The 26,254-nt window shown below is 35.9% G+C and overlaps 1 protein-coding gene across 1 annotated transcript in view; it reads right to left on the bottom strand.

The window, feature by feature from the left end:
• The window catches only part of KLF12 (Kruppel-like factor 12), a 422,257-nt gene extending 396,503 nt beyond the window's left edge, over positions 1-25,754 (bottom strand). Inside the window, exon 1 of the mRNA XM_008569592.1 lies at positions 25,702-25,754. The gene's annotated coding sequence lies outside the window, so the exon portion shown is untranslated. The remainder of the gene's footprint in view (positions 1-25,701) is intronic.
• Positions 25,755-26,254: the final 500 nt, after the last annotated feature.

The raw sequence follows: 26,254 nt of genomic DNA, 5'->3' as shown, positions 1-26,254 counted from the left end.
GGGAGCGCCGCCGCGCTTCCCAAGCGGCACACTATCCAGTGCACCACCGGGCCGGCCCCAACATTTGTACATTTTTAAAGAGTTATTAAAATATATATTTGTGTGTGTGTGTGTGTGTGTGTGTGTGTGTGTGTGTGTGTGTGTATGACAGAGATCTTCTGTGGCTGGTAAAGCCTAAAATATTACTGCCTGACCCTTATGCAAAAGTTTGCCACTCTCCATCATAGAGTATAAAGAGTCCTTTACAACTGTAGTCTCACACATAGGCCAAAAGGACTGAGTCTGCAGAATAAGTGAAGTATGGGTGGAAGGTTTTTCTTTTTTTTTTTTTTCTTTTGTCTCTTTTTTCGTGTCCGGCAACGGATCGCAACCCTCAGTGTCGCGCCCGTACCGGACCGGGACCGGCAACGGGATCGCAACCCTCGGTGTCGCACCCGCACCTCGCTCAGCCAGTGAGCGGGAACCGGTCTGTATGTGGGATCCAAACCCTTGGCGGGAGCGCCGCCACACTCCCAAGCGGCGCACTGTAGCGGTGCGCCACCGGGCCGGTCCTGGGTGGAAGGTTTTAACTATCTTCAATGATATTTACAGTAGAGACAGACTACTAGAGTCTTGAGATACGGCAACTTCAGGTTGACAATGTGGCTTCAAGATACTGCTCTCTCAGGATTTGAAAATACTGGGGTTTTAGATGGGGTGCTATGTCGCACACATTTCCCCCTCCCTCTAACAACCCTGTGTAGTGGACTGAATTATGTCTCCTCAAAACTCACTGAAGCTTGAATTGTGTCCCCCACTGTGACTGTTGAGAGGGTGGGAAATCCTATTATGGTAATTGGAAGTCAGAGCCCTGAAGAGGTGATTAGATTGCAGGACCATGCAGTAGTGAATGGATTAAAAATGGTGGTCAGGGGCATAGTTCAGAGAGCTTTAAAAGAGGTGTCTCTTTAAAAGAGTCTGTCTCTCTCTTGCTCTCTCTGCTTCCACCATGTTGCAATGTGAGACCTCTGGGTCACTGTCACCACCACTTTGGATTTCCTAGCCTCAGAAACTGTAAGCAATGAATTTCATTTTCTTTACAAATGACCCCGTTCCAAGTATTTTGTTATAAGCAATGGAAATGGACTAATATACTCTCCATCCCCTTCCTTCCAGGCACACATTTACTCCCTTTTTAAATCCAGATCAAATGTTTCTTCCTCAATGAATCCTCTAAATCGTCCAAGTTAATGAAGTTCGTTGGACCCTTTAATGCTTTCAGAACACACAAACTTTTATTACACAATTTATTGTACCACTTTGTTATATTTTTGTTTACTTTTTTCAAAAAAAAATTTGAATTCCTGGTAGCAAGGGCCTTGTCTCGCTCAACTCTGTACTCCTCGCACTTAACATGATGCTTTTCCCATAGTGAGTTTATCAGTTTCCTTTTGCTTCCCTAACACATAGCCATAAACTTGGTGGCTAACAACAGCAATTATTCTCTTCACAGTATTGGAAAAGGTGACAGCAATGCCACACTTCCTCTGAAGGCTCTAAGGAAGCCTTGCCTCTTCCAGCTTGTGGTAGCTCCTGGAGCTCCTTGTGTTCCATGGCTTGTAGCCACATCACCCCAATCTCTCCCTCTGTCTTCACTGCACCTTCTCCTCTGCTGATTCTGATGAGGGCACTTGTCATTGGATTTTGGGCTTACTCAGGAAACCCAGGATGTTCTCATCTCAAGAACCTTAACTTAATTATGTCTGCAAAGGCCCTTTCTCCAAGTAAGATTACATTCACATGTTCCAAGAATTTAGATATGGACATATCTTTTTGAGAATCACCATTCAACCCCCTATGGGGGGCATCCAGTAAATATGTGTTTGTTTTGCTTAGCTTAGACCCAAATAAAATAAACATTCTATATTTACACCCAAAAATGAGGAAAAATGGGAACAGAAACAACTTTATTTCCTTCCCTTCTCTGCTAATGTCCAGTTTGAAAAGTAACCACTGTGGTATGGCCAGACTTCATAGCATTTTCTTGCCAAGCCCTAAGAATTACTCTCCACAATGCCCAACAACAGATCATTGAAGACTATTTCTTTGCTCCTAGGGAAAAAGTCCAGTGTTATATATTCTTCCTCACAAAGCAACACTCTTGTTCACACAGTAATTCTGCAAAGATCTGCTCTGAGTGAGGTTTCAATCTTTAAATTCTTTATACATGGCCATGAATGTTTTATAGCATGTGTAGTTTTACTTGAGTGACAGAAAGTCAACTATAAGAACTCACCCTTAAACTTAAGCAACTGTTAAAGCCTTATTTCTCAAGATTTTAAGCTTTCAATCAAAATATAATCCCTTGCACATTATAAACACTCAATTAGAATTAGTTGATTTCTGTGACTGTGATTTTTCCCAGTACACAGGACTTCTCAGAAAATAATTTAACCTTATGGAGATCAATGATTGCTATGATCTTCAAGTTAGGGTTAGAAACTAGGATAGCAATTTCAAAACTTCTTTAAATTGTAATTAGGGATAAAATAATTTTTGTATTCAAGGTTTACATTATTAACTGAAGAGACCAATAAATTTCTATTATTATAATATCTGGCAAATTACAAGACAGTGCTAGCACTACAATGTATCCATAGACTCAAACTCTTAGAATAAAACATGTCTGTACCCCCACTATACCAGGGCACCAAGATAATGAAAACTTGCAAAGAAATGAATGTAAGAAAAATGATAGTCACCTGGCTGCAAGATTTGATGAAAAATATATTTTCCCTACCCTTATCCATAGAATGCTAAGTTATAAAAATTCCTCTTTATTAACCAAAGTGAGATCTCCATTTCAAAACAGAATTCTTTATATTTCCTTTTTACCAGCTTATTGAAAAATAAGATTTAAAGGAATAAACTGATTTTGACCAACTTTGATTCGCAATTAAAACAGCATCCACCCTAGTAGCAACAAGAACACCCAGCACTCAGATCTTGATTTTTAAATATCATTCTCCAATAAAGTGAATCAGAGACCATTAGAGAAGTGGCTGATTTGGTGGCTGGAGCAGGGAAAATACAATGAGCCTGGAGAATCTTGTAACACCAGAAAGTAAGGAAGTGCTCAAAAAAATAAAAGAACAGGAGGATGTCACAGAGACACAAGAGTACCTGAAAGAGCTCTTTGATAAAAGCTGGAAAAATGTAAGTAAGAAAATAAAGAGCATAGTATTAGATTATGACATCATGTATAAAGTAAATACGTATACATCTATACGTATGTAAATTTAAAAATAAATAGAAAAGATGAAAAGAATCCTCAAAACTCTAAATACTATATGTAGTTACTCCCACCTTCAGGAGGTTTAGCTTAATCCCACCCCTAACCACCACCTCAAGAGCTGGCAAGACTTAGTGACTCACTCCCAAAGAAAAGAGTATGGGAAGGTAAAAAAGGAACTTTAGATTGGAGAAACTTAGCAAACACTACTTGAACGAAGTAATCCAAGTTAACACAACCAAAGATATCTTGTGGATATCATGATATCAAACAATGATACAATGATACCCCAGACAGGATACACTGAGAAGAGCACTTCACCTCTGTGATATTTTTCTAAAACCCCTAATCCAATTTAATTATAAGAAAAATATCAGATGAACCAAAATTGAGGACATCCTACAAAATATCTGACCAGTATTCCTCAAAACTGTTAAGGTCATGAAAAAGAAAACTATCACAGAGCAGAGGAAACTAAGGAGATGCTACAGCTCAATGCAACGTGGTACAAGATTCATACCCTGAAAGAGACAGAAGACATCAATGGAAAAACTGACAAAACTGAAATAACAGTAATCTACCAATGTTGGTTTCTTAGCCTTGACAAATATACCATGGCAATTCTATTAGGTATGATTATGCACTTTGGGTTTTTTGGGTTTTTTATTTTGAAGTCCTGATCTGCTAAAGAAGTACAATGAAATACTTATGGATTAAGTTACATGATGTCTGAAATTAGTTTTACATTTTTTTTAAAATAAAAAAGGATAAAGAGTGAAGCAGAGGATTTATGAAACAACATGGCAAAATGTTGAGAATTGCTGAGGCTGAGTCTGGGTACATGAGGGTTTCTTACACTATTCTCTCTACTTCTGTATACAACAGTCCCCCAGGGCACAGGTTCCAAGACCACCAGTGGATGCCTGAAACCACAGATAGTACCAAACCCTATATATACTTGTACTGTGTTTTTTCTTATACATACTTAACTTTGATAAAGTTATGCAGAGTAAGAGATTAAAAATGATAACTAATAAAATAGAATTATGACAATATACTGTAATAACAATTATATGAATGTGGTCCTTCTCTCTCTCTCAAAATATCTTATTGTACTGTACACACCTATTTTCAGACCACAGTTGACTGTGGGTAACTGAAACCATGGAAAGCAAAACCATGGATAAGGATGAACTACCGTATGTTTTAAATTTTTCATAATAAAAGAGACATCAGAAAACATTTTAAATGTCTGTGGTTCAGCTAGCCTTCTTTAATAAAAGTTTTCAAAACAAGTCATATTACCCGCAATGCTTAACAAATTTTGTGAAGTGTGGTATATTGCTAAGAAACATACTATTTCTGTAATCACATTAAATAAAATTTTTAAGGATCATAGAAACAGAGAAAGATTATCTGTAAGAACTTCATTAGTTAGGTTGCTCAGTATTTTTCTGAATATAATTTTTAAAAAGTCCTCTTACTGGTCTCCTGTGAATGGAAGGACTATACATCCATGAAGTTAATCAATTTCTTGGTAGATAAAAGAATGAAGGACAAAGTGGCTGACTCAACTGTGAACATTGGTAGGTTGAGGCAATGAAGGAGAAACATTCTCAAAAACATCTTGAGTTTATTAAATGATTATCAATAAAGTTTCAAAATTGGATATGGTCATGGAACTGAACAAGTCCCTGTGATACATTATAAGACTCCCGGTCAATTTACAAATCAACTTCCCCAATGACCTTTATTGTGAGATAGTTAAGAAAGTTGACTGCACATGTGCACCTGTGCACATAAACACACCTCTCAAAGAACAAAGTAAAACTACAAAGAGAAAAATAATGAAAGAAAAGATACAGTACTTGGAAGACAGATCCAGAAGACAAAAAATGTTCATAAGAGGAAACTAAAGGAGAAAAAGAAACATTTGAAAGGCAATAATAAACATTTTTTAAAAACTGCCTGCTCTGAAGATCAGCATCTGCAGATTTAAAGGATCACTAATAAACAGGGAAGACTGATAAAAAACACACATTTTGAGTCCTGCCCTAGTAAAATTCCTCAACTCCAAAGACAATTTAAAAAACAAAAAGGATAATCTTTCAGACATAAAAAGCAAGACATAACCAGTAGAGATACATCAACTATATGTAAAATATAACCTAACCCCAAAATTTTCAGTAGGGGTTTATTTCTCTAGACAAGTTAGTAGGCTAGTCAAGCTGCTCAAAAATGACATCTGTCGGGCCGAGCCTGTGGCGCACTCGGGAGACTGCAGTGCTGGGAGTGCAGCAGCGCTCCTGCTGTGGGTTGGATCCTATATAGGGATGACCGGTGCGCTCATAGCACTCACTGGCTGAGCGCGGTGCGGCCAGTCTCAAAAAGGACAAAAAAAAAAAAAATGACATCTGTCTTCATATCATATTCACCATGATGGCTTTCGTTCAAACATTTGCCAACTCATTCTTGCAAGGTAGACCCTGTAGCCTCAGATATTAAATCTATCATTTTCAATCATCTGTCTAATTTTATCAAGAAATAATGAAAAAAAATTCCCATAAGCCTCTAGCATACCTTAATTTATACCTCATTACCATACCCTAACTGAAAGGAGGCTGAAACAGCATATGAATGGCACTTTCAGTCTCACTGTATAGGGAAGTGAAAGAGAGACAGACTGTTGGGAAAGGGTGCTGGGTAAGCTAATCCACAGGGTCTACCATAAATACAAAGGAACCAATCAAAATGGAACCAGATTTGTTATTACATACAAGGGGTCCCAGAAAATAGTGGAATAGCTCGCTATAAACAACCGGGCGGATAAAAAAAGAAATAGAACCCAAGTACCACTCTACTTACCTGATCTAAGAAATATTTGAGAATATGAAAAGATAAGCAAGAATTCAGTGATAATCACACTCACACAGCCTTTTCTAAGGGAAATACTGAATCACTGAAGCACTCTAACTAAATAACAAGTGAATCAGAGCAGTGTTGAGACCTTCCGCTAAAGACATACAAAGAAAAAAAAGAAAGTGATGGCAAATAAGCTATTATGTATATGAAAAGATGGTTACATCAAAAATGTGTGATGTGGGTTTGTATAGAATAATTACCAAATAAAGACCCTAAAAAAAAAAAGGGAAATTCACATTCTGGTCTAAGATGAAAAACAGTAAAAATTTCAGCAAAAATTAGCAGATACAGGTGAGAGGAGAATAAAGGAAATTCAAAAGTACACCAAAAATCCCATCTGGGTGGGAGAGAAAGGAAAGAAGAGAAGTAAATCTAGAGTTTTTAATGGGTTTTTTGTTTGTTTTCAAATATTTAAAGAGAAATATGTGTCTGAATATAAGCAGTCATACGTGTATTCAATCATACATATATTCAGTCATGCAAGCTATATATATGACTAAAGGCATCACATCTAAGAGGGGGCCATTCACATCACAGACTTCACAGATTTATTTGTATTTCTGTTACTAAAATGTTCTGGTGATGGCAGTATTAGTTTTTACTCAAACAGAGTTGTCTTTAAAAAGTAGTGTACCATTAGTCACACAGCACAGTCCAGAGTACCTTCCAAATTGGTGGTAGTAAAGTAGAAAATAAAAAGAAATAAATATCAATGTGATTGAATTAGCAAAAGTAAGCAAAAGCTTGAAGAAGAAATGACTAATTTCAAAAATCATAATTAAGAAAAACAAAGACACAGGTATGCTTATTATTATGTTAATGTGACTATTAAAAGCAGAGATAGGGCCGGCCCGGTGGCGCACTGGAGAGTGCGCCGCTTGGGAGCGCGGCGGTGCTCCCACCGACGGTTCAGATCCCATGTGGAGACCGGTTCCCACTCACTGGCTGAGCGTGGTGTGGGCGCAACACCGAGGGTTGCGATCCCGTTGCCGGTCCCCGGTACGGGCGTGACACCGAGGGTTGCGATCCCGTTACCAGTCAGTAAAAAAGACAAAAAAGGAATTAAGGAAAAAAAAAAAAAAAAAGCAGTGATAAAATGAGTTAAAAGAAAAAAAGAGATACTCAGAAGAAAAACTGCTATTAAAAAACAAACATATTAAAAAGGAAAAGTGGATGACAGAATAAAAAGTAGATTGGTATAGTAAAATCAGGTATATTCAAACTCTCCATTAAAATAAAATGGCAATATTAATCAGTCTAGGATGAATTTAATTTCAAAGGTATTCAATCCAAAAATGGTACAATTTTAATAAAGAATGAGACATGCAGTTACACAAGGGTATTTCAAAAAGTTCATGGAAAAATAGAACTAAAAAATAACACAAATTTTTCCACGACCTTTTTGAAGTGCCCTAGGATGTGACAAACAATACACAGGTAAATGCACAAAGTAAGAGCTATCAATAATTTGATGAGATAAAACTATAAAACATTTAGAACAAAACACAGGAGAAAAAATTCATGACATTAGATTTGACAACAATTTCTTGGATATGACACCAAAAGCACAAGCAACAACAAAAAAGTAGATAAACTGGACTATATCAATAGTAAAAACACTAAAGGACACTGAATAAAGTAAAATGACAACCCATGGAATGGGAGAAAATATCTGCAAATCGTGTATCTGACAAGGGGTTAACATCCAGAAAATACACAAAACTCCTACAATTCATCAAAAACAAGAAATGGGCAAAGGACTTGAACAGACATTTCTCCAAAGAACACATATAAATGGCCAATCTGCTGCACAACAATGTGAATATACTTAGCGCTACTAAATTGTAGACCTAAAAATAGTTACAGTGACAAATTTTATGTTACTTATATTTTTTAAATTGTGGTAAAGTATAAAAAATTTGGAAAAAAATTTTTTTTTCCTTTTTTTTGTCTTTTTTTTTTCGTGTCCGGCAATGGATCGCAACCCTCAGTGTCGCGCCCGTACCGGACCGGGACCGGCAACGGGATCACAACCCTCGGTGTCGCGCCCGCACCTCGCTCAGCCAGTGAGCGGGAACTGGTCTGTACGTGGGATCCGAACCCTCGGCGGGAGCGCTGCCGCGCTCCCAAGCGGCGCACTGTAGCAGTGCGCCACCGGGCCGGCCCAAAATTTGGAAAATTTAATGACAGTATAATAAAAAATGTGATCAAAATGTAGAGCTCAACCCACCACATTTTAAATTAATAAATCTAACAGAATATAAATTAGAACATAGAATTTAATTTAAAACAAATCAATAAACAATATAAAAGATAGGGCCGGCCCGGTGGCGCACTGCTACAAAAAAAAAAAAAAGACAAAAAAAAAGGAAAAAAATATATATATATATAAAAGATAAAAAATGGAACATCACATTTCTCAACAGAGAAGATACCTTCATTAAAATCTCTGTATAAATTCCATAAAATAACATACTTAGCTATTACAAGACCATGATTTTAAAAATAAGAACATTTCACAAGTTACAATTTCTAAATATGAGCATACAGTATATTAAAAAGGACATGTTCAGAGTAATATTTCTAACTTTAATGCTCTCATGGTTAAAGAAGCCTTTTTTTAAAAGAACTAAGAAAAAGCAGTAAAAGAAGAGGGCAAAGGATTAATTAAAAAATTTAAGCTAAAAGTCACGAAAGAGAAAACAAGGGGGAAAAACAGGGTAGAAATGATGAATGAATCCAAAAAGTTTTTTAAAAAAGAAAAAGAAAATAGCAAAGTAGCTTGTGGAATATTTAAGGGAAAAAAGAATAGTAAGAAATTAATAATATTAGATATAAGGAAGAACTTGTATATGTTTTACAGTAGAAACATAATTATGTATTAGAGAATACTACATGTTATCCTGAGGTCAAAAAATTAATAGCCTAAAGCAAATAGGCAATTTCCTAGCCAAAACTTGACCCAAGAAGAAACTGAAAACTTTAATGGACATACACACAGAAGAGACTGCTAAAGAAATTAAGTATCTACTACTGGAAAAAAAGTAGTAAAACCATGATCCAATGATTGACATCTCAGTACTAAACATTAAGGAAGCAGGAGTTCATGATTACAGCTCATGAAAGGATAAGTATTTTCTTGATTCATTTAGGTAACCACCCAAATGTTTATACAAAATCTAGTATAGCAGAAAGAGAAATACCGATCAATTCCACTTGTGAATATAGATGTATAGTCTAAATATTCCAATTTAGCAAAGAGAACAAGCAACCTAACATGAAAATAACAAATGATGAAAAAGCAGGGTTTGCTCCATAATACAAGGATAGTTCAATGCCAACAAATCCTTAAATACAATCCTTTACAACTGTCAACTAAAGGAGAGAAAAAAAAACATCAGTAGATAAAAAAGTACCTACAATAAAATTCAATGGTATTCAAAAAAACTAAGTAATTTAATAGAAATAGGTATACAAAGAAAATACTTACATGATGAAGACCCTACAAAATCACAGTTTCTGAGCCCAAAGGGTTGAAGTCTCACAGCAACCAGGTGAACTAGATTGCAGTGAGTAACAGTCTCCATCACAGAGAAAAAGGATACTGCCTTTGGCTAAGATAATGGAAGAAAAGTGAATAGGCATAAATACAGACAAGAAACAGAAAGTAGAATGGTAAGCTGCTAAAGGATTAGGGGAGGGGAAAATGAGGAGTTGGTGATCAGTGGGTATAGTTTCAATTTTGCAAGATACAAAAGTTCTAGAGACCCGTTGCACAACAATGTGAATACACTGACACTACTGAACTGTATACCAAAAATGATTAAGATGGCAAATTTTGTTATGTGGATTTTAACATAACTAAAAAAACTTTTTTAAATTTAAAAGGCAAATTTTAAAAAATACCCTAAAATTAACAAATTCTTAAAGACTGAAGGTAGGCAAGCAAAAATACTTAGTATCCCAGAAAGCCCCAGGTGCAAGAACAGTCCACAGTCACTTACCCAGTCTTTGCACGAGCCTCCTCCAAGTACTATGAAAAAAGATAGGGAAAGGAACAGGAGACCCTTGGAAGTGCTGGCATGCCAGTAAGGGTCAGCAACCACTTGGGCAGAAGTGCAGAAACTGGCCCCATCCCAGACACTACTATTAAATAAAACAAAGCCATATGCTACAGAAACTGAAACAATTAATACTCCTGATCCTTCCAAAGTTAGACAGCTGTTAGAAGATGAGAGGAAGATATCTGTCACTGGGAGAGAGTAAGGAGACGCTCTACCTATCCTTCTTCACAGTCAGAGAACAGCATCACTGAGAGAGAAACAGAAATCACCCAACCTGCACTAAACACTAGGTAAAGCCCATCTGCTCCCAGGGTAAGGTAAGGCAGAAAACACACCCAGGCCCAGCATCCTATAGTGAAACAAAAAAGAGGTCAGCCATACTAGTGGAGGGATCAGAAATCTGCCTGCTCAAATATCTGCACTTAAATAAGGCAGGGCTGGGCTACCATAGGGAGAAGGGACAGGAATACTGACAAGTCCCAACTCAGGCTTAGAAATGCACCAATTTGCCTAAGACTGCAGGTAGTATATGATAACTGAGGGCCTCTCCCCCCACACACATACAATCCCACTGAGTTACTGCTGGGGTAAGGATAAAAATACAGAGAGGTCCCCTGTGTCACTGAAGTTCAGGACTGGCTGAAAGTTTACAGTATAACAGAAACATTGAGAAGTCCAAGTCTCACAGAAGACTTAAGGTAACAGTAATGCACTTGTGGAGGAATTTAAAGATTCTGGTGTGATAACAGTTCAATAGTATAAGCAAAGTAAAAACTCAGCACATCTACTGACCAAACTAACTCATCTTGCCACACTCCCCACCAAAGACACTACCACCTTGCAAAATAAAAGGCATGTCTATATCTTGGCATAAAATTATCTCAGTCTCTAATGCTTTTTTGTTCATGTCATGTAGTCAATTAAAAATTACAAGACACAAAACAAAGCAGGAAAAATTACCCATTGTCAGGAGGTAAAGCAGTCAATACAATCAGACCCCAAGACAGTATAGACATTGAAACTATCAAAGACTTTTAAGATAATTATGATTAAAATGTAAAAGAATCTAGAGAAAATAGTAGACAACATGCATAAACAGAGAAATTCAGCAAAGGGGTGGAAACTATTAAAAAGGCATATGAAAATGTTATGGAAATAACTTCATACCAAAGATGAAGAATTTTCACTGAGCTCAAAACAAACTAGACGCAGCAGGAAGAATTAGTAAACTTGAGGATATATCAATAGAAAACACTCAGACTAAAAGTTAAATACATGGGGAAATGATGCAGAGGATCGAAGACCTGGGGGGCAATATCAGGCAGTTTAATGTTCTCATCAATACAGTCCAGAAGAAGAGAGAAAAAAAAAAGGGAAAGAAGGAATATTTGAAAAGATAATGAATACAAATTTGTGAAAAATTAGGAAAAATATTAAGCTACAAATAAAACAGTCTATAGAATCCAAAGCATGATCAGCACAAATGATAACACACCTATATGCACATATTAAAATTGCTAAAAACTAAAATTAAAGAAAAAATCCTGAAAACAGCCAGAGGAAAAAAAGAAACATTACATAGAGAGGAACAGAGATAAGAAAATCAAAGGACATCTCTTCAGAACTATGACAACCAGAGGACAATGGAGCAACATCTTGAAAGTAATGGGAGAAAACTGTCAACCCAGACTTCAATACCCAGATAAAATATTTCAGAAGCAAAGGCAAATAGATTTTTTCAGACAAGCATAAGCTGTGCAAAGTCACAGACAGTAGACCTACACTATAAGAAATACTGAGATAATTTCTTTAAGTAAAATTAATGTGATACATGATAAAAACTTATATATAAACAAAGAAACAACCCTAAAACTGGCAAAATTGTGACTAAATATGAAGCAACACATTTTTTTTCTGATTTTTAGTCTTTTAAAGGTAACTCACTGTTTAAATCAAAAATAGTACTACTAACATATATAAGTAAAATACATGAAGAAAATAGCACAATGAGAGAAAGAAATAGCAGTATGCTGTTGCTAGATTTTGACAGCACACGGAAAGCAGCAAAATATTATTAGAAAGTAGATTGTGAGACGCTGATGTATACTGTTAACCCTAGATAACCACTGAAAATATAAAACAAAGCATTGTAGCTAAAAAGCAAATGGCGGAAATAAACTAGAACAATAAAAAATAATCCAGCCCAAAGAAGGCAAGAAATGAGGGGAAATAGGAGAAAGAAACGAATGTCACAAATAGAAACCACATAGCAAGTTATAGCTAGAAACCCAATTATATAAAAATTATATTACATGTAAACAGTCAAAATACTCCAAATAAAAGTTGGAGATGGTAAAAATGTATTTTAAAAAGTAACACCCAACTATATGTTGTCTACAAGGGAAAAAAGGAATACTATATAATGATAGAGAGGTCAATTCACCAAGAAAATATAACTATCCTAAATGTGCATGCATCTAATAACAGAGCTTCAAAATACATAAAGCAAAAACTGACAGAACCAAAAAAAGGATTAAACAAATTCACAATTGTACTCCTCTCCCAATAACTGAAAGAACAAGGAGTCAAAAAATATCAATAATAACATAGAACACTTGTACTTTTTCAACCAATTTAGCCAAACTGACATTTATGGAATGCTCCACTCAACAATGGTAAGATACATTGTCTTCAATTGTACATGTAATATTCACCAAAACAGACCATATTCTGGCCTAACAGGACAAATCTCCAAAAGTTTTTAAACGATTAAATCATAGAAAATATTTTTTTTCCTAAAAACCAAGGAATTCAACTAGAAATCAGTAACAGAAATATATCAACAAAATCCCCAAATATATGAATACTAAACAACATATCTGTAAATAATCTAGGATCAAAGAGGAAATCACAATGAGAATTAGGAAATATTTTGTATTGAATGAAAACTTAAAATAGCAGTGCTCAGAGTGAAGTTTATAGCTTTATAGCCTTATATAAGAAAAGAAGAAATGTCTCAAATAATACTCTAAGCTTACATCTGAAGAAGCTAGAAAAAAAACAAATTAAACCTGTGACAAACAGAAGAAAATAATGAAGATCAAAGAAAATAATAAAGATCAGCAATAAATGAATTAGAAAACAGAAAAATAAGAGGAAAAAAAAAAAAAGAAACCAAAAGCTGGTTATTTCAAAATATCAATAAAATTTATAAACTTCTATTCATAGTGACCAAGACAAAAAGAGAAAAAATATCATCTCACCCCAATGCAAGTCTGGTACAACATTCAAAAATCAATTCATGCACATCACTATATGAACAGACTGAAAAAGAAAATCACATTATCTCAATAAATATGAACTAGCCAAAAACTTATAAAGTACTTAGAAATAAATTTAAAGAGGAAATGACCATTACAAATAACATATTAAAATATTTTGAAATATAAAAATAAAACATCAGCAAATTGAAGGACATCTATATTCTTAAATCAAGGTGATACAATACTACAAACATTAAAATGTTAATTACCTCAAGATTATATATAGTTTAATGCAATACCAATTAGAATCACAGCAGGGTTTTTATATTATTTTTTGCCCAGGGGAAGTTAAAAAAAAAATAGATAAAATATTCCTTACATATGAACATTATTACAGGTCTGAGAACACCTAAGTATTTTTAAAATAAAAAATCTGGTACTATAGAATATATAAGAACATGAGATATGACAGATATAAATTGGAATTTATATTTTCTGGGAAAAGTACAGATTATCTTGAAAATGCTGCTGATACAATGGTATGGTTATATATCTGAAAGTAAATTAAAGTGGACCCTTTCTCTAATATCATATACAACAATAAATTCCAAATGGATTAAAGATAACAAAATGGAAAGAAAAATTAAATCTAGCTGTAGATTACATGTCTATTTTATCAATGAAGAAACCCTTAAAATAGGACACCATGAAAGAGAAACAAAGAATTGATTATATAAAAACTTAAAATATTATATATCAAAAGATACCTCTTGAACAGGTAAGAGACAAAATATCAGCTTTTTAAAAAGTTATTTGAAATGCAGATGTCAGACAGATGGTTAGTGGCTATAATATATAAAAAATTCACAAAGGACAACAACCAAATAGAAAAAGAAAACGGACAAAGAAAAAGGCAATTCTTAGAACAATTCCAATTTGTCTACACACATAGGAAAAGATGTTCAAAGTCACTAGCAATCAGGAAATACCAATTAAAGTAAAAATGAGATACCACCATACAACTATCAGACTAGAAAACTGTCAACTATTGCCAGTAGAGTTTGAGGAAAAGGGTATTTGCCTGCATTGCTGGTAAAAATGTGAACTGTGATGTCCTTTTCAAATACTGTGGCAACATTTATGAAAACTAAAATCACATGTAAATTTTGAATGGGTAATCCTACCCCTGGGAATCTATCAGAAAAGTATGTCAGGGTGTAGCAATAAAGATATTTATTTCAACATTGTTTCTAGTTTTTGCCACTAAAACCTAAGTATTACCCATCAATAAATGAATGATTGAGTATACTATGGAATAATCATACCTTGGAATACTATGCAACAATATTTTTTTTAATGGATTAGAGCTGTAGCAGCTGTAGAAATCCTATAGAAGGATTTTCCTTAGGCAATACTGGACAAAAAAAGAAAAACGAAAAAAGTTTCAAAACATTAATCCCATTTTTGTAAGTAGTGACCAAAAAAACCTTGCATCTGAGTTCCTAACACTTACAAACATAGATAAAAATATAAACAGACACAAAATAGTTCTGATGACATGTGTTTGGATTAGTGGAATGCTATTGTTGGCTGGAGGAAGAAGGGGAGCTAAATAAAAGAGAAAGAAGTTCACTAAAAATGAATTTTAAAGTCTCCATGCAAATATACCCTCTTTTATCAGAAAGATACACTAGTAAACACTGTCCATGAAGTGAGCATCTGTAAAAACAAAGTTAATTTCCTACAGATTTTCGGTGATATTACTTTGAAAAACTGAAGAATCATAAAAGTAAAAATATATTCACCTTTAAAAACCACAGATACCTGAGTTGATCAGAAACATTACATAATACCTTTAAAATGTATCATACACATCTGATGCTCAATGAATATGCAAAAGATTTTTTGAAAGAAAACTTTAAAATGCACATGCATAAATGGAAAAAAGATTTTCTGATAAGATTAAAAGTACTAAAAGAGACTAAAGCATAAATCTAAAAATATCTAGGTTGGTTTTGGGGTTGTTTTTTTTTTTTTTTTTGGCACATTAAAGATCTAAATGAAGAAAATAAACTAAACCAAATATACTAGCTTAACCCTTCCTTTGGACTTAGCTACACTGCTTCTTTCTTGATCTCCCTATACTTTAACAGAGTCACATTTTATTGCCCTCTGTGTTTTGGGGTTTTTTTTTTTTTTTTTTTTTGGCACATTAAAGATCTAAATGAAGAAAATAAACTAAACCAAATATACTAGCTTAACCCTTCCTTTGGACTTAGCTACACTGCTTCTTTCTTGATCTCCCTATACTTTAACAGAGTCACATTTTATTGCCCTCTGTATTCTCAGCACCTAGCACAAGCCCTGGCACATAGTAAGTGATGAACCATCTCCCTAATTTTCTTCAAAGAATTCAGATGTTGCTAATTGCAAAATCTCTTCCAGGGTTGATTGGGTTGATCTCTCATTTTGAAACGTGCATTTTGAAAAGAGATAAGAATTCATCTGCTATGGTTTGAATGCTTTTGTCCCTCCAAATTCATATGTTGAAATCTGATTCCCAATGGTGTTGGTACTCAGAGGTGGGACACCGGGATTAGTTTCCTTATAGAAGACGCCTGAGGGAGTTTGTTTCCTTTGCTCTTCTGCCCTTCTGCCATATGAGGATGTAGCAAGAAGGTGCCACCTATGAGGAATGGGCCCTCACCAGACGCTGAATCTGCTGGGGCCTTGAACTTCCCAGACTGTGAACAATAAAATTCTATTGTTTATAATTCCCAATCTAAGGTATTTGTTATAGCAGCCTAACGACTGAGACATCATCCAATAATATTCACTGAACATCTAATATGAGCTAGATACTAGAAGGTAGCACCTCTTTTATGCAATGGGGACTTTCAAAGTTTTAGCTTAAGACTAAATGGAAGTTAGAAAGACAGCGGTAGGATGAAATGAAAAAAAAAAAAAAAAAATTCAATGATGTTGCCAGTCAAGGTTCTAGTTCTGACTTTGCCACCTTCTAGTTATTTTACCCCCTGTTGACTTTAATACTTATTAATAAAATGGGTAACATGTGTCCAATCTATGTTATCAGAAACTAAAACCACACTGAACCACCAAGCACTAAGCAATTTTTGTGTTAGCCCAATACCCAAGTATTCTATATTGTCTTAATTACCAAGGTATTTATAAATGAAACACAAGGTAACTGCTTCAGCCTAGGACCTTGGTACTGTCCCATCATACTCAATGGAGTGTTCAGTATACAATAAGAATGAATCCTTTGTATAGACTCATTAAGAATTCATTTCTCTCCTATTACATATCTCTCTAAGTGAAATACTTTGTGTCTGATGAAGTTTCCTGTATTTATACCTAAAGCAGGAGAGCTAATGCACATTCCAAAGATGACTTCCATCTTTAAAGCTTGAAATATCCACCCGCTTTAAAGTTTCTTTCCAAATATCCCTTCAAGCAACACCTCTGATAAATTTTATAGCAGGTCATAGTTAATTGCAATTTGTTTTTCCATCTAGTGTTCTTATCTTATAAAAATTCTTACTCCTACATTTAAAATTTTTTTGGTGAAGGTTAAAATTCATATCACGTAAAAATAAAATAATATACATCAGATCCCTTCAACAATATGAAAGAACTTCATTAGATAGCTTCATGTAAAGTGTGATTATTTAAATTGTATTAATCAGTCCTCATTATTACTTTTGGTTTGCTTTTATAGCCCAAATAAGCCTTCTCTAAACTCATTATAACACTATGCCCTACTGGCCAAGAACATCCTAGGATCTATTTTTGGAAAAGAAAATTTTCTGGTGATACAGTAAATGATAGAAGTTTGCCAAAACTCCATACAGCTATTAGCTTTAAAAGATAACAGAAAAAGTGGGTGGGAAATCACCACAGCTGCCAAAATATGTTTTTAATTTTCATTCATCCATTTGCAGGTTTGCTTCTTCTTGTCTACAGAAAAGCAAACTTCTTCCATAAAGGATCTTTGCTGTATATCTACTAAAATTTTGAAATCGTTGATTTCCCAGATAGAAACAATGTTTTCCCATGTGCTTTGTTTAAGCAACTAACAGCACTTGGCTCGCTTATCACAACTTACTTTGTACTATAATTTCCTACATGAGTCTAACCTCCTCTTCTTGATTTACAGCCCATTAATGATAAAGTCCTACCCATTTTCACATGTAGTTCCTTATATGAGGGTACTTCAAAAAGTTCCTGGAAAGATTCCTACTACTTTGTAATTCTATTTCTCCATGAACTTTGTGAAGTATCCTTGTACATAGAAGGAGCTAAAAAAGTATAGGTCAAATGGGTAAGTGAAGCACTTTTTATAAAGATAATAGTTTTTATTACTTTTATTATGCCTCCAACTTTAACAACTTTATCCAGTAGCAGAATGGACATTAGCCAGAATTTATTGGTCTACTATTACCACTATCATGGAACATCCTGCAGCAGTTTCCTTCTAAAATAACTTTTTGGATTAGGTCTCATAATTTTAGTATATACATGAGCAAACATATCAGCAAACACAGAATTGGCTTCTGTGTTGAAGTAAATGTTGTAATGAATGTATTCTAATAAGTGTAGTATGTCAATATAATCAATAATTTAAAAAATAATCCAGCCTCTAAACAACATTTCTTTGTATAATACTCCCACTTTCACTCTATTCTACAACAAGGATAAGTTGGGGATATTATATATAATGCTGAAGGGAGATCAGAGTAACACAAAGGGAAAGTTAAAAGGGATTTCTAGGGTTCAAATCTCTGCTTCAAAGCTAACTGGCTATTGCCCATGATTACAGTACTTAACTTAGCTGAAAATCAGTTTCCACACCTATAAAATAGAAATCATAATATAGTACATATTGTAAAACAGAAATAATACACATAGTATTTATGTACTATATGTTATATTATCATGATATATGATACATAGCATATTGTCTGATCTATATGATAAACATATGATATATATTATATGATACAAATATTGTGTGTAAAATAAAGGAATCTCATATTTTTATATGTAATGCATTCCTAAAAGCTTGTACTAAACTCAAATACATAAAAGTCAAGGGATCAGACATATTTTAAAGGCAAACTATTCCCTCTGATAAAAGGAAATATACAAAATCTGTAATTAAATAAATCTATTAAATAGTCATTAAAATATCTGTATAGCATTTTGTATGTATGTAATTTTATTATTTTTCACAATTCATCAGCTTAACTCCATTAAGCACTTTCAATAAAGATTCGTCATTTTCAACACACCTAATGATTACTGCCTGAATTGTATATCAAGGTAATAAAACTTGTTTCTCATAACTAGAAGCAGAACTTTCATTTTCCCCTTTTGTCTATTCATTTTGTTAAGATAAGAAAGGTAAAAAGCAATAAACTTTTCAAATAATTTTTGAAATTATTGCCAAAAGTGGCAAAGTCAAAGGGGAAGGGGGCCTGTTACTTTGCAAGACAACACCATCACACAGTAGCTCAAAAAAATGCATTCACCAAATGATGCTCATAGTTCAAAATGCAGTGCACAAAAGGCACTTTAAGGGTTACCACCTATAGTATTCCATGTGCCAATTATTTGAAAGTCAACTACACAAAAGCTAACGGCTACCAGTACCCGTTTACTAAAGAGTATATATTAAATAAGGTAACACATGAAAAGCCCAGTGCCTAATATCTGCATTATAGTAGCTGCACAATAAAGAGTAGCTATTTCATTGTGTAGCTGAAAAGTTCTATATGTGCAAAGTTCTATACTTGATGCTTTACACGCATTTTAATCTTTAAAACCATTCTGCAACATTGACGTTACTGGTTCTTGTTTTTGTTTTTACTTACCAATGATTAAACTGAGACTTGGAGAATTAACGCCCAGTTGGATCGCTAAAAACTGGTTAGTTTGATGTTTCAAATCCAGCAGTGTTTGATTCTGTTACAAGGCTTATTTTTGCAACAACAACAAAAATTTTTCAGGAAAATATGATGAACTGGGGAATGGCAGATAGAGTTGAATATATTTAGCTAGAGATGGATGACTTAGGTAGGAAGACCATGATAGTGGCTTTTAGCTATTGAAAGGACAGTCACACAGACTGCATAGTGACTATTTCTCAATTTGTTCTTTCAATGAGTATTTTAGAACACTTACTATATATCAGGCACTGTGTTAGGCACTGCATTAGATGCCAATAAATTAACTAAAGAAGAAGATTCATTTGCTGCTCTCAAGGAGCTTATTACTGGGAGAGAACAATACAAATCAACAAGCAATTAACACCAAAAGAAATAGTGTGTGCTATGGGGCCAGAGAATACAGATTGGAATCCCGCAGATTCTTATAGCAGAGGATGACAAGTAAGAGTCCCACAGAAAGTGATGTTGACGTTTACAACGACAGCTGTAACATGAACAGGAATCAGGCAAGTTGTACTTACCTGTGACATGGAAAGCATGTGAGTTACACTGATGAGTTTGAGTCTGTTTCTTTGCTCTTTCAAGAATATAGTGTTTAGGCAGAATGTGAGAAAAAAAAATTTTCTTGTTTTAACTGGAGAAAATGCAGCTGGGGAGTAATCATGTAAACTAATATTGTTCTTAATTTTCCCAAATTCGTATGTGCAATGAAATGTACATGGTGGAAAAATGCGTGACTATAAATATGCGTTCAGTAAATTTTCAAATAACCATGAAAGATCCCTATCATCTACCTTTCTTTATTGTACACTTAGTATATTAGTCAAGAACAACATATGTTGTGTTGCAACAATGTTTGAGCCTAGCCAAGTGACTTTAAGCCATAAATCAGGCATAGCTTAATCAACAGAATCTTGGCTTAACTGGGGATTTGCAGTTCAATATATTGTTCTAAATTAAAGTACATCACAAATTTAATGATTCTATTAAAAAAATTAAGGGCATTTTTAATGACCAGTTGATAGAAGCTTCAGTGGACTCATTAAAGAAGTAGCCTGCAGGTTTTCAATCTCTAAATAATCACTGTTGATTTTATTCTCAGTTTTCTATCAATGATCATGTGAACTACATTTTTATGTATTTCTTTCCTTTTGAAAAACTGAGATACTTCACCCACGTTATATCAATGGTAATAAGAACTTTTATACCAGCTACATTAAAACTTTTTAAGAGCGACTCTCTCAAGGTCACAGAGCAAATCTCTGGTGAGACAGGGATGGAATTCATGACCTTTGACTGCCAGAATTTTTCTACCCACACTCGGAAATTCCGTCTCCATAAGTGTAATTTATATGCTCACTTTGAGAATCTGGAAAGTTCATCCCTTTTGGGAAGGGGGGCAGGGTGGGGAGGTTGGGGGAGGGAGGGAGTGGTTTTCCTGTCAAATCAGTTACCACACCAGTACTTTATAGTTTACACAGTGACTTGTACCCACAGTACCTCACTTAACTCTCACCACAGCCCTATATACTACATACTATTTTTTCCATTTTATAGACTCAGAGAGGTTAAGAAATCTGACCAAGGTCATCCAAAGTTAGTAAGCAAGAGAGCCAGACTCAGACTGAGATATTTCTGCCACTGAAATTAGTTGATTCCAGGATGTATAACCTTAGAGGACACCTGATTATGAAATGAATAAAGGTTTTCTTTACAGTTTTTTTTTTTCTTTTTTACAATGTTTTATCTTGGTTGCCATTTAGGTTTATTTTCTTTGAGGCAAGGTTGTTTTCATATTTCATATGAATTAGCTTATTAACCTCAAAATGTGAATAGCAATACTAAACAAAGAATTTGAAAAAATGACTGTTTTTCCCCTTTTGCATACACTCCTGTGTGTGTGCCTTTTTACTATAATTCTTGGTCAAAATGTGTATGGTTAGAGGAGTATATACCAATATAAGCTAGAGAATGTAAAAACACACATGCATAAATATAAATACTAAACATATAATACATATATACACACAAAGTAGTGAATATTTATGTATATATAGTACATACATACACATCATGCCAGGATTTACTGTGAAAAGCCACATACACTGAAAAGCATGGTGAATGTCACACTTGGGACGAAATTCCTGGCTGTCAGAGTCAGGAGGTAGTAATCACGACAGTTTCCGTAGCCTTTGAAGGGGGTGGGAAAACTATCCTAAAGATCTCAATTTTTTTCCTTCTCACCTTCCATGCAGCAATACAGCTGCAAGAGATTTCTACTACTCCCTAGATAGCAATACTCTTTGGACCAGTCATTACAGTAATAAATATTTAAAAATATAAGCTATGAGATTAGCAACAAAAGAAAAGTATGACTTCAAGTTGAAAAAACAAAACAAACAAAAACAAACCAGGAAGAAACATCATACCAGAGCAGAATTCTTTGGTGAATATACTGTAATCTACTACCAGAACAAAACAAATTCTTATAGAGCAATATGACTACTCAAGTAGCCACTTTATGACAATAAACACCCAAAACCGAAAAATCCTTTTGTAACATAATTACTGAAAATATAGAGAGAAAGTAACCATTTAATCCACAGCATGTGTTCTCTACCACAAGAATTCAATAGCTGACATCAGAGGGGGTGTGGCTGGTCTAGGCCCTGAAAATGAATTCTGGCTCGTTGAAGTCAGACAGCTCTCCAGCTGGGCCTAGGATCTAGAAACCAGGCAGGTCTGACAGAGCCTAAGGCTGCTGACCTTCTGGGCAAAGGGCAAAGCCCATCTGTTACTTGCATTTTACTTTTGGGAGGAGTGGTTGTGGTAGATGAATTAAAGCTGTGGTCTTAGGGTGTTGCAGGTGATTTAATTTTAATATTTTTACCCTTGCATTTCGTACACACAGCTTTCAGTTTTTAAGCGTGTAACTTGTAGGCTGAAAAATAAGTTTGAATTAAAAAAGGAAAATAAACGAACACTGGGCAAAAATAGATATTTTCAGTCTACTCTCATATGCTATTTTCAAAACATAAATAACATAGCTATTTCAGGAATTATTTACAAAAATTAAAGTTGTTCTCTAAACAAAAAAGATAATGATGGTGTAGATTTTGAATAAAACTTGAGATTTTTAGCTCTTGTTCAGTAATCAACATGAAAGCACAAGTGGGTAAACTTATTTACACGAAAAAAGAATAACTTTTCAAATGAGTTTGTTCCATTACTAGTATTGTGCAACTATCTTGTATTAATACACAAACTATCCACAGCAAAATTTACAAACTTGACATTCTAGGTTTGTTTTTCTCACTATATAAAGAAAACGAACCATTTGACCCACAAATTGTGATTATTCTAATGTTACTTAGTTTGCATAAATATGAAATTCCATGCTTTCCATTTTGTATGACAGATCCAGATCTTTATATGTTCAACTATTTAACAATATCACCTCACTGGGTAAGGTTACTCAAAACTCTAGACTAACCAACACTGGCCTGAATTCAAGATGCCCTCAGCATCAGCGTGGAGGCCTAAGCACTTAAGTTGTCTTCGCAGAAGTAAAACACACATATATTTAAGACCAAATTATTTCATTAAGTTGATAACAGCCTGCTTCGTGATATAACATCTAAAACTCACTCTGAGGCTGTTAAAGTTCATGCTTCCCTTCATAGGAGGCTGGGAAGAAATCCCTGAGCAACATTTTTTTTTTTTTTTTTACATGACCAGAACACTATGGGTATTATCAGCCTGATGCATGCTCTCAGGAATGAACGTCAAGCATCCTGATTTGTTCTCCCCTTGGCCTGGGGAGAGTGCACGCACTAGTGTTTGCAGTCCCTTCCCCCGTGGTGCACACATAGGCTGCAGCTGTAGTAAACAACCACCAGCCAAGAGTTGCTAAGGTCAAGGTCTCAGATGCTATACCAGGACCATTTCCTCCCAAATGACATTCATTTATTGAAAAGGAACTTTCCAAAGGGGAAAAATATGAAAGGATCATTAGCACAATTTTCATTCAATACATAGTAATAAAAAACATTCCAACATAAAGTTTAGTGACTGGAGTTTCTTTTAAATATGCATTATTAAGTCATAAATAGCCGAAGGATTGCAAAAATAAACAAACCCCTCATGTTTTGCTTAACCTGACACAGCTAATTTAGTTATACAGTTTTAATTCATAAATTACAAAAATTTGATGTAAAAACATCCCAAATTTTACTAATTTAAGTATATTTCACAATACTTATGAATTGATACGATAATAAGCCTCTTTCCTAAAAGTACATCACAAATTTCTGCCAATTCTTATATGTTCGTATTGCTGCCTCCCCAACGCAAAGGAGCTTAATATATTCAATCTTCTACTATCAAGCCTGAACAGGCTGCAGCGATAAAGATGTAATTTATGCAACTGAAATGTTTGTCCTTCAACATCCTATTTCTACTAAAATTCTACAATAAAAACATTTCTAGTCTAAAAGTATACCCCTTTAACGTAACCAATTTCTATCAGTTTTAAAAGCTGTAAACAACATACGAATGAGGTGTGCGAATAGCGCAACCAGCCTTTTTGCCTTTTGGCGGGGGGTGGGTGGGGGGTGTTCCACTTTTAATTAAATGCCAATTCTAAAAGCGTTTCTTAGAAGATGGTAGGCACCCACTCTTCTAAGTGACCACTCCTATTCCCATCACAAGCTGCTGCTTGCTAAAAGCCACCAAATTTATTTCAAAGCATTTACTTATCTAAACAACTCTATCCTCCACTAAGAAAAGGGCATGAAGGCGTCGAGGTGGATTTGCAGAATGACGTGTATTTGATTGGCAGATGTCTACCGAAGCAACTAGATGCACATGCACTACATGTAAATAGAGCTGCTCGTCTCTGGTGTTACAGGGAAACAGAATATTAATGCTGATTTAAAATAAAATATCCGAGTGTTCGGCCGAGAATTCTATTAGCCAGTGGAATTATTTAAAACAATCCATATAGAACGATACTTAAGCCATCTGTACAGTTAAATTAGAGAGCTGACAATATTAACCACACAAACTGTTTATCCAGATTACACATTCCGTTGTACTAATAGTCTTTAACTCAACACAGTCAGCTTTTATCAGCTGAATTAAGGCTATTACTATTAAAGCATGCAAAACTCGAGGAGCAGGGTGAAGGGGGTTGGGAAGCTGCAGGACATATAACAAAGGAATGGGTACTTTTTCCAAGCATTTGCCTCAAATGCACTTCGAAACAAAACTGTTGAGTGCACCCCACCCTTTTCCCCAAAGATAAAAGTTTTCAAAGTTGTAGTTGGCAGTTCTCTACCCAACAAAAGCAGAATTGATTCTCCCCGTAGGGGAGCATCTAGCACGAACACCAACTAATGTCGCGGAGGTCAAGTCTGAGCCCTCAGAGCGAGCTTGCAAGGCAAGAAGTGGCTCCCAGGCCGGCTCCGCGGGCTTCCCGGCCCGGGTGGACGTGCAAAGTTGCCCCTTGTCAACTCCGGCCAGGTCCCCAGTAATTGAAAATAACAGCCACGGGCCAGCCCCTGGCTACTTCCATGGACCAGGCACTGTAGCAAGTGACAGTTACACATCATTACGACCACAGACAATAATGAATGTAGCACCAGGACCACTATTCATGCCAGCGGTGTCATCGCCGCCTTAACCCCTTCCCCTCCACTCTCTCCAGCGCGCACACGGCCCCGGTGCGACAGCTATTCATCGCACCGCGCTATTCCTGGGGGCCAGCTACTTCCGTGAGCCCCCACCCCGACCCCCCCAATTCAGCCCTGGGGTTTTATTTCTCATTCTTGGCAACTGTCAGGCAAACACTGCAACCAATAATCCCACTAGGGGTAGAAAAACATTTGCTTAATTCACGTTACTTGATAAGTTATTTTAAAAAAAAAATTAGGGGAGGGGGAAAAAGAAACCTCCTCCTTTCTTCTCCACGAATCCGACCGACGTTACTTGCTTGGCACAGCATCGCCCTTCCGCGGCCCCCTCCGCTTCCCAACACTTTCCCCCTTTAAGAACACAGACCAACCAAAATGATTTAACTTGAGCAGATGACAGAAGGAAAAGAAAACATGTTAAGAGATAGACGGTCTGATTTGGGATGGCAAAAAAAAAAAGAGAGAGAGAGAGAAAGGAGGGGGTTGTTTATTTTGATAAGAAACGGAATCGGCACAGACCTGAACAGAAGCTGCAGAGCAGGAGAAATTGTTTTCTTTCCCTCACACAGAGTCCCCCTCTATCTCTCTCTCTCCCTTTCTCTCTCACACACGCGCGCGCGCACACACTCACTCTCTGGCGCGCACACACACACACACACACACAGCGTCACCCGCGCACACTCACACGCACAAGCAGAGCCTCTCAGCTGCTCTCTGCAGTTCTCAGGAAATGAATGGGGGGCAACCCAGGGAACTGTTGTACTTGCAAATGACTTACCCGGATCACATGATGCGCTAAATGTAGGGTGGGAAGCCCAATTCCGGATCACATGATGCGCTAAATGTAGGGTGGGCCGGTGGGTGGAGGCTGCCTAGACGCGAGCCCCGGTCTAGGGTGGGGAGCCTTGCCAGGCCCGCATCGAATTACCCCGGGGCCCAGCCGAGGGGGTTGCTAGACGCCGCTTCTCCTGCCTTGCAGCCCGCAGCTCAGGAAACCGGAGAGGCGCGGGGGGTGGGGCGTGGTGGGGTGAGGTTGGGGGGGGGTGAAAACACCAAACCCCCAAACAAAAGA

This window comes from Galeopterus variegatus, unplaced genomic scaffold, assembly GCF_000696425.1.
Source record: "Galeopterus variegatus unplaced genomic scaffold, G_variegatus-3.0.2 Scaffold515, whole genome shotgun sequence".
NCBI lineage: Eukaryota > Metazoa > Chordata > Mammalia > Dermoptera > Cynocephalidae > Galeopterus > Galeopterus variegatus.
Note: the sequence above shows the minus strand (reverse complement) of the source record. Positions and strands in the feature narration are given on the sequence as shown.